The following is a 9,051-nucleotide window of genomic DNA, read 5'->3' as shown; positions in this document are numbered from 1 at the left end:
ACATGTGTGCTGATGATATAGTGTGATTTTACAGCACAACACTGATGCCCTGGGGTAGCCCCCGCAGCCTGCAGTTCAACTTACTGAGCTGTTTTTTTCTCCGGAAAGTTGATTCAAATGAAACCTGATGCCAAAATCTTAGTCTTGTGTTTCACTTCAAGGTTTCATAAATTTAACATCTCATTAATGATTAACAAGCAGGTTACATTTCAGAACTGGCTGAGTAAGCTTCATTTCTGGATTCTGTCCTAACTTTGCTTCAGATTTTTTAAAAAGCACACTTTTCTCTCTTTTCAGTGCCTATAAAAATTTCTCTCTGGGAAAGCGTTGTGTTATTTAAATGTGATCACATTGGCCTTTAAAAAAAATTATTAGGGTAGAGAAGGAGTTGGCTGCATGCCAGCCTGGATGTTTAGTGGGCAGTTGCTGCCCCAGTGCACCTGGTTTGACAGGTGTCTAAGTGTCTCTTAGAGCCTCTTAGGACCTTGCACTCTCCAGCAGCTGTGGAAGCTGATAAAGCCAATGTGATGTGAAAATCTGGGATCTTCACAGGCAGAATGCATCCTAACCTCAGTGGCTGGCATGAGTGGGCTGGTGCATCCTACCAAGCCAGAAGGGGAGGACTGAGAAATGTATTCACACCAAAATGTGCACTTGAAAATCTAGTCTCTGATCATTACTTTAATTATCATAATGTATAAAATGGCACAATCTGATACTAAAAGGAGCAACTGAGATTGTCATTTTTCATAGAAGGAAGATAAAATATGGAAATTCAGAATCATGCAATGATATATGGAATGGCTCATTTAAATAGTATTGCTTTTTCTTTGCAAATAGGAAAACCAAGGCTCAGAAAACTTATATAACTTCCCAAGGTCATAGAGCTCTTTCTAAGTAACTAATTTGATACAAAGAGTATTAGGAATATAAGGTCATATGATTTTTATCCTTAATTCTGTTAATGATATCTGGTAGAAGTGATATCTAATAAGAATGCAAGATAAAGAACGAAATGTTACAGAGTTTAAACATTTTTCTAAAGTCCCTAGTCAATTACCAATCATTTCTTCTGTTCTTTTTTATTGTTATTTAGTTTTTATTTCATAGTCATAAACTTAACTTTGCAATCCAGCTAGACATGGAAGGGAACAAGGAAAACATGGCACCCAAAGGGAACTGCAGCGAGAGCACAAAGATTCCAGGATACTGCGAGCAAATGGGGTGGAGAGGTGCTCTCCTGAGCTGCAGAAGGAATGGTCTGGTGGTTAAGATAAAATATCAAACACAAGTCAAACGTATTAGAGTTGTCCACAGTCAGCAATGGTGATCTTCTTGCTGGTCTTGCCATTCCTGGACCCAAAGCGCTCCATGGCCTCGACAATATTTATGCCTTCTTTCACCTTGCCAAAGACCACATGCTTGCCATCCAACCACTCAGCCTTGGCAGTGCAGATGAAACACTGGAAACTGTTTGTGTTGGGTCCAGTATTTGCCATGGACAAGATGCCAGGACCTGCATGCTTTAGGATGAAGTTCTTGTCATCAAATTTCTCCCCTTAGATGGACTTGCCACCAGTGCCATTATGACTTGTGAAGTCACCACGCTGACACATAACCCCTGGAATAATTCTGTGAAAGCAGGAACCCTTATAACTAAATCCTTTTTCTCCAGTGCTTAGAGCATGAAAGTTTTCTGGTGTCTTTGGGATCTTGTCTGCAAACAGCTCGAAGGGGATACCACCCAAGGGCTCACCGTGGACAGCGATGTCGAGGAACACGGTGGGGTTGACCATGGCTGATAGTAGAGGGCTCCCGGTGGCAGCGGCGTCTGCAAAGCCCATTTTTTCTGTTACTATACGAAAATATCAAGTTGATTGTTTGCATAAAGACAAAATGACTTTGTCATATTGATTTAAATGTCGTACAGTAAAGAAGTGTGAACATTTTGTATCCTTCATTTTAACTTAACTGCTTACTTTATTTGTGTTAAATTTCTTAAGCCCCGTTCATCTCTAAAACAAATTAATGGCAACAGAAGTACTTTCTCTCTCTCTCTGTCTCTTTCTCTCTGTGTGTGTATGTGTGAGAGAGAGAGAGAGGACATAATTAAAATTCTGAAAATCTTATTTTAAGTCTAGAAGATTAGATGTAAGATTTTCTCTCTAAAATCAGAGCTAATAAAAGTGAGCAGATGTTTTAACTTATGCTATTTCAATTATTATCTCTTGTTTATAATACAGATCAAAATCCCATTTCTAAAAACAAATGACTAGTATACTCATTTTCACCAAGATGACCAATAAAATATTGTTTTGTTATGGAATGCTTTTATTAGAGAATAAAGCAATCACAGTTTTTAAATTTCAGAAATCTGTGTCCTCTGAGGAAGATACCTCTGGAGAAGTTTTGTGTATTTACATGTGGATTCCTTGTTTTTCAAAAAACATTAGGCATAAGTAATTGTCAACAGTATTTCTTCCGACCAGCCCCAGTCTCACTTGAAAACCAAGACACAAATATACCAAATATTAGAACAAAGATTGCTCAGGGTAGACACATTGTTTGTGTGTGTGTTTGTCTACTTTTGCTTTGACCATTCCTTGGCCTTTCACTTTCTCTCTCATTTTCCTATCCTGTGATTTTGGTTTTCCTAATTTTTAGCCTCCTTTCCTTCTAGTTCAAGTATAATTCTGGTGTTTTCTCAAACACTTTTGTACTTTGCTCCCCCTGTGAATTGGCTAAAAATATTCCATTTGTTAGGAGTTGAAAATCAGTGTCACCTAGGACTGTGTGAAGGTTTTCTCAATCGCACTGTATGGAGAAGTGCTCACCATCATTTAAATCTTCTTATTTATTCGCAACAATTGCATACCAATTATATTATGTGGTCACGTAAATTCCCTGTATCTTATTCATGCTCTTAGATTATAATTTTATTGAAGAATGGAGACTAACTGTGTATTTTTAAGTCATGCAGAATATTTAACAGTGCTTTATACATGGTAGCCACTTAAACCTCATTGAAAAGTAAATTATATTGATTCAAAATGAATATGTCAGCCAACTTCAGACTCTGAAGACAATAGCATTTTCTGAATTTATAAATATTGAAGATCTATATAGGAGACACCTCAACCTCTTTATTACCACATTGCTATGAAGAATATACATTGTATCTCCTATTCTCATATTTGTAAAAAATCATAATAAGCAAACATAATCTTTCATGATGGCAAACAAATAAACAAGTCTGCCATTTGTCAGGATATGATTTAATATATGATACCTAAAGCTATAATTGCTGCTTTGTATTATGAATTACAATTTGAAGTAAACTGTTGTTAATGTCAGTTAAAATATATGATAATATCTAGAAAATCATAATGTTAAGCAATTAAGCTCTTAGAAGAGTCTAACTTTGTGTTTATAATTTCCATCTATATTTTTGTTGTTGTTAAGTGAAGCAGGAATGCAAACACTATATTCATCCATGAAGTGAATGAAATTTCTAGATTTTGGCAGCTCCAATTTGTCATGAAATTTTAGTGACGGCTAAGTGTTTTGATTTTGATGGGTAACATATTCTTGTAACTTCCTTTGAAATGTATCCAAAATGCTTTTTAGTGATCTTGATATTGGTTGAAACTTCATATATCTGGTATCTTTACGTGTGTGTGCTTAATTCTTCCTAGGGCTTATAAAGTGAGCTGACAGAGTATCTTATGTTCTTGGGTCATGTTGTTGGTTTCCTTAAGATTCCACATGGTCAAAAGGGGATTGAGGTATTGAGTTTGTATAAATGGAATAGAGTAAAACTTACTTAGTTTCCCTAACATTTGAGCCACTGCCTTGAATATCGTCACAGGTTGCCTCACTCAAAACCTCATAAACAAATATGTCCTGTATTGTCTTGTTCACATTGTGGGTTCTGAATAAAAATGAATTTGACAGGATGAATAAAACATGGAAATAATGATAATTGATATTGTTTTTGCAACAATCCTGCAGAGTAGTTATTACAAATCTATACTCCAAAGTGAAAAAGTGCTGTGAAAATATAGGCTTATCAGACTAGTAAAACATAGTAAAGAATAAGATATAATTCTGAATGGATGTGGGTCCTGTCAGTTTGAGTCTAAACAGAGTTTGAGGCTGTCCCTTAGAATTTGTTGGATGCACTTAGTTTGGGTTGCTGAAACTGGAATGGATGAGTGTTTGGTGTAGTTTTGTATGTAGACCTGGAATCCTAAATCAATATTATAGGAAGGGAAGTTGTGTGGGAAATGGTAAAGGTTGGGAGTTGGGACCATTATTTTTAAGGGTGTGACATTATTTCAGTAAAAATCCTTTACTCTGAGGTTCTACTTATGTAGGCTGAGCAAGTATGATTTTTCCTGCGTGATATAGACATCTCTTATGCCTCAAATGTTATTTTTCCAAGACTCTTCTATCAGTCCAGTATCTCATTGTTGTCATTTTCTTCAGCCTATAATTTAGAGTATTATTAAACTCATGTTTTCCTATTTTTTCTGATTATAAAACTGAGCTTTAGAAACTATGAAAATATATTAAAAAAATATGATATTCCACCATAGAGTTAACCTATTATATGGGCTAAATATTTCCTCTCCCACACCAGAATTTATACATTAAATTCCTAACCCCCAGTACCTTAGAATATGACCTTATTTGGAGATAGAGTCTTTACAGAGATAATCAAGGTTAGATGAGGTCAGTGGATTGGCCCTAATATCACAACTGGTGTCCTTATTTTTAAAAAGATAATTAGAAAGAGGCATGCATATAGGGAAAATGCCATGTGAACATGAAGACAGGCTTCTACAAGCTAAAGAGAGATGCCAGAAACAGATCCTTCTCTCACAGCCATCAGAAGAAACCAACCTTCCCAGTACATTGATTTTGGACTTCTGGCTTCCAGAAGTGTGAGATAATAAATTTCTATTATTTAAGCCTCTCAGTTTGTGGTACTTTACTATAGCATCTAGTAATACACATGATATGTTTTGAAGTACTTCCTTTAAGTCTGTATATATACCCCACATGTACGTCTATATGCACATAATTTTATGTACAACTATCTTTATTAACATTATACATTAAGGCTGGGCACAGTGGCTCACACCCAGAACTTTGGCAGGCTGAGGTGGACGGATCACTTGAGTTCAAGAGTCCGAGACCAGCCTGGTCAATATGATGAAACTCCATCTCTACTAAAGATACAAAATTTAGCCGGACATGGTGGCATGTGCCTGTAGTCCCAGTTACTTGGGAGGTTGAGGCAGGTGAATCACTTGAACGGGGAGGGGGAGGTTGCAGTGAGCCAAGATTGCACCACTGCACTCCAGCCTGGAGTAAGACTCAGTCTCCAAAAAATAATAATAATAAAATAAAAAATTATACATTAAGCATTTCCCTGTTATTTAAATAACATTCCGTATTATTATTTTCATCTGAAATATGAAGAGGTGTACTGTAGGGTTAACTCTAGAGTGGTTTCTTCCCACAGTCTCTTTAGGTTTTGCTCTGGACTGAAATTAAACTCTGTCCGGGGAAGTCTTATTGGGGCCCAGCCTCACTTTGTATCAATAGCCTCATTACCATGTCCACTCCATTCCAATCTTTATATGTGGACTGGAAAAATCATAATTCTTGGATGTCAGGCTGGCTTCATGGGTATGCAACCCATGCAGTTGTTCAGGGCCCACCCTTTCTGAGGGTACTTTTAAGACCACATTGGTTTAGTGCTCTGCTGTCTCTGTCTTAAAACTCTTAAGTTTTTGAACAAGAGGTAGGTCCAAGCTTTTCACTTTACATGAGGACCAATAAAGTATGTAGTTAATCCTTCTCAGGTCCCCATTTCAGTATTAGAGCACCTTTTATGTTCCAGCTATTATGATATTCTCACCTTGCTGTTCTTTGTAATTATGACTTCTCTGACCCCTCTAGGATTTTCTTCTTTAGCAATTTTTTCAGATTTTCTTGTTTAAATGGCTTATTGATAATTTTTTTCTGACACAGTTATTGCATTTTCCCTAGTGATTTATTCTATTTTTCATACTCTGATTTCATAAAATACTATCATGAATAAGATTTTTAAAAAATTCTAGCTGTCATAATATGAGAGGAGATATAAACATAGTGTTTCTTTAATAAAATTTAGAGGAGTAGGCAATTGATCAAATTTACTCTCATTACCATGAGAATGATTGGATTTTGAAAATAGGAAAATGCATTAGTCTGTTTTGCATTGCTACAAAGGAATACCTGATGCTGAGTAAAGCAAAAAGTTTATTTGGCCCACGGTTCCACAAGCTGGACAAGAAGCATGGTACCATCATCTGCTTCCGCGGGGCCTCAGGAAGATTTCACTCATGGTGAAAGCGAAGTGAAGCAAGCATGCCACATGTGTGACAGAGAGGAAGAAAGAGAGGAGGAAGAGGTGTTAGGCTCTCTTTAGCAAATCAGATCCTACGGTAACTAATAGCCTGAGAACTCATGCATTACTGTGAGGATGGCACTGAGCAATTCATAAGGGATCCACTCTCATGACTCAAATATCTCCCACTCGGCTGACCCCACCTCTAACATTTGGGATCCATTTTTCACATGAGATTTGGAGGGGAATAGACTCTATATCAAAGAAAAAAATGTAGTATAAATTAGAAATGCAGGCTATGCCTGTTAGGATGCTTCTAGCTGCAAGTAATGGAAAATCCCACTAAAAGTGACTCAAAATAGGCCATTTATCATCTTATGTGATAAGAAAATCAGAGGTCAGCAGAATCCATGGTTGGTTAACTCAGCAGTTCAAGGACCTCATCAGGGATCCTAGTGCTGGCACTATCCATATTTTCCACTCTCCCTTATCAGTGTGTCAGTAAGCTTCTCCTTATGATTACGTGATAGGTAAAGTGCTTCCAGGCATCCCATGAAGACTGGATGACATATATTTAGAAGAGAAACTTTTCTTTCTATACAGCTCATCTTCTCAACCAGGAACTCTTTCTCAAAAACCCCACAGCAGAGCCCTCAGCTTCAATTAACCAGAATTGTGTTATGTGCTTGATATGGTTTGACAGTGTTCCCATCCAAGTCTCATCTTGAATTGTAATAATCCCCATGTGTCCAGGGTGGGACCAGGTGGAGACTATGGAATTATGGTGGCAGTTCACCCATGAAGTTTTTGTGATAGTGAGTGAGTACTCATGAGAGCTGATGGTTTTATAAGCATTTGGCATTTCCCTTGCTTGTGCTTTTCCTTCCTGCTGCCATATGAGGAAGGATGTTTTAGCTTCCCCTTCTTCCATGATTGTAAGTTTCCTGAGGCCTCCAAAACCCTGCAGAATTGTGAGTCAATTAAACCTCTTTCCTTTATAAATTTCCCAGTGTTGGGAATGTCTTTATAGCGGCATGAGAATGAATTAATACAGTAAATTGGTACCAAGGTAGTGGGGGACTGCTATGAGGATACCTGAAAATGTGGAAGCAACTTTGGAACTTGGAAACAGGCAGAGGTTGGAACAGTTTGGAGGGCTCAGAAGAAGACAGGAAAATATGGGAAAGTTGGAACTTCCTAGAGACTTGTTGAATGGCTTTGACCAAAATGCTGATAGTGATAAGGACAATGAAGACCAGGCTGAGGTGGTCTCAGATGGAGATGAGGAACTTGTTGGAAATTGGAGTAAATGTCACTCTTGCTATGCGAAGAGACTGGTGGCATTTTGCCCCTGCCCTAGAGATCGGTGGAATTTTGAACTTGGGAAAGATGACTTGGGGCATCTGAAGGAAGAAATTTCTAAGCAGCAAAGCATTCAAGAGGAATTGGAGCATTAAAGTTTGGAAAATTTGCAGGCTGATGATATGATAGAAATGAAAATCTCATTTTCTGAGAGAAATTCAAACCAGCTGCAGAAATTTGTATAAGTAATGTGGAGCTGAATGTTAATCACCAAGACCATGGGGAAAATGTCTTGAGGGCTTGTCAGAGGTCTTCATGGCAGTCCCTCCCATCTCTGGCCTGGAAGCCTAGGAGGGAAACATGGTTTCGTGGGGTGGGACCAGGATTCCCCTGCTGTGTGCAGTCTAGGGACTTGGTGCCCTGTGTCCCAGCTGCTCCAGCCATGGCTAAAAGGGGCCAAGGTACAGCTTAGGACATCACTTCAGAGGGTGCAAGCCTCAAGCATTGGCAGCTTCCATACGGTGTTGGTTCTGTGGGTATGCAGAAGTCAAGAATTGAGGTTTGGGAACCTTTGCCTAGATTTCAGAGGATGTATGAAAATGCCTTGATGTCTCGTCAGAAGTCTACTGCAGGGGTGGAGCCCTCATGGAGAACCTCTGCTAGGGCAGTGTGGAAGGGAAATGTGGGGTTGGAGCCCCCACACAGAGTTCCCACTGTGGCACTGCCTAGTGGAGCTGTAATAAGAGGGCCACCATCATCCAGGACCCAGAATGGTAGTAGATCCACTGACAGCTTGCACTGTGCACCTGAAAAACCTGCAGACATTCAATGCCAGCCATGAAAGCAGCTGGGTCTGGGGCCTGTACTCTGCAAAGCCACAGGGGCAGAGCTGCCTAACGCTGTGAGAGCCCACCATTTACATGAGCGTGCCCTGGATGTGAGACATGGAATCAAAGGAGATCATTTTGGAACTTTAAGGTTTAATTACTGTCCTATTGGATTTTGGACTTGCATGGGGCCTGTAGCCCCTTTGTTTTGGCCAATTTCTCCTATTTGGAATGGGTGTATCAACCCAATGCTTGTATCCCCATTGTATGAAGGAAGTAACTAACTTGATTTGATTTTACAGGATCATAGGCAGAAGGAACTTGCCTGGTCTCAGGTGAGACTTTGACCTTGGACTTTTGGATTAATTCTGGAATGAGCTAAGACTTTGGGAGACACTCAGAAAGGCATGATTGTATTTTGAAATGTGATGATATGAGGTTTGAGAGGAGCCAGGGGTGAAATGATATGGTTTGGCTGTGTCCCCAACCAAATCTCATCTTGAACTGTAATAATCCTCACAT

The 9,051-nt window shown here is 38.9% G+C and overlaps 1 pseudogene; it reads right to left on the bottom strand.

The window, feature by feature from the left end:
- Positions 1 to 1,282: 1,282 nt before the first annotated feature.
- Positions 1,283 to 1,971, bottom strand: LOC107970526 (peptidyl-prolyl cis-trans isomerase A-like; annotated as a pseudogene).
- Between the last annotated feature and the right edge of the window lie 7,080 nt (positions 1,972 to 9,051).

The sequence above is a fragment of the Pan troglodytes genome, chromosome 2 (assembly GCF_028858775.2).
Source record: "Pan troglodytes isolate AG18354 chromosome 2, NHGRI_mPanTro3-v2.0_pri, whole genome shotgun sequence".
Taxonomy (NCBI): domain Eukaryota; kingdom Metazoa; phylum Chordata; class Mammalia; order Primates; family Hominidae; genus Pan; species Pan troglodytes.
Note: the sequence above shows the minus strand (reverse complement) of the source record. Positions and strands in the feature narration are given on the sequence as shown.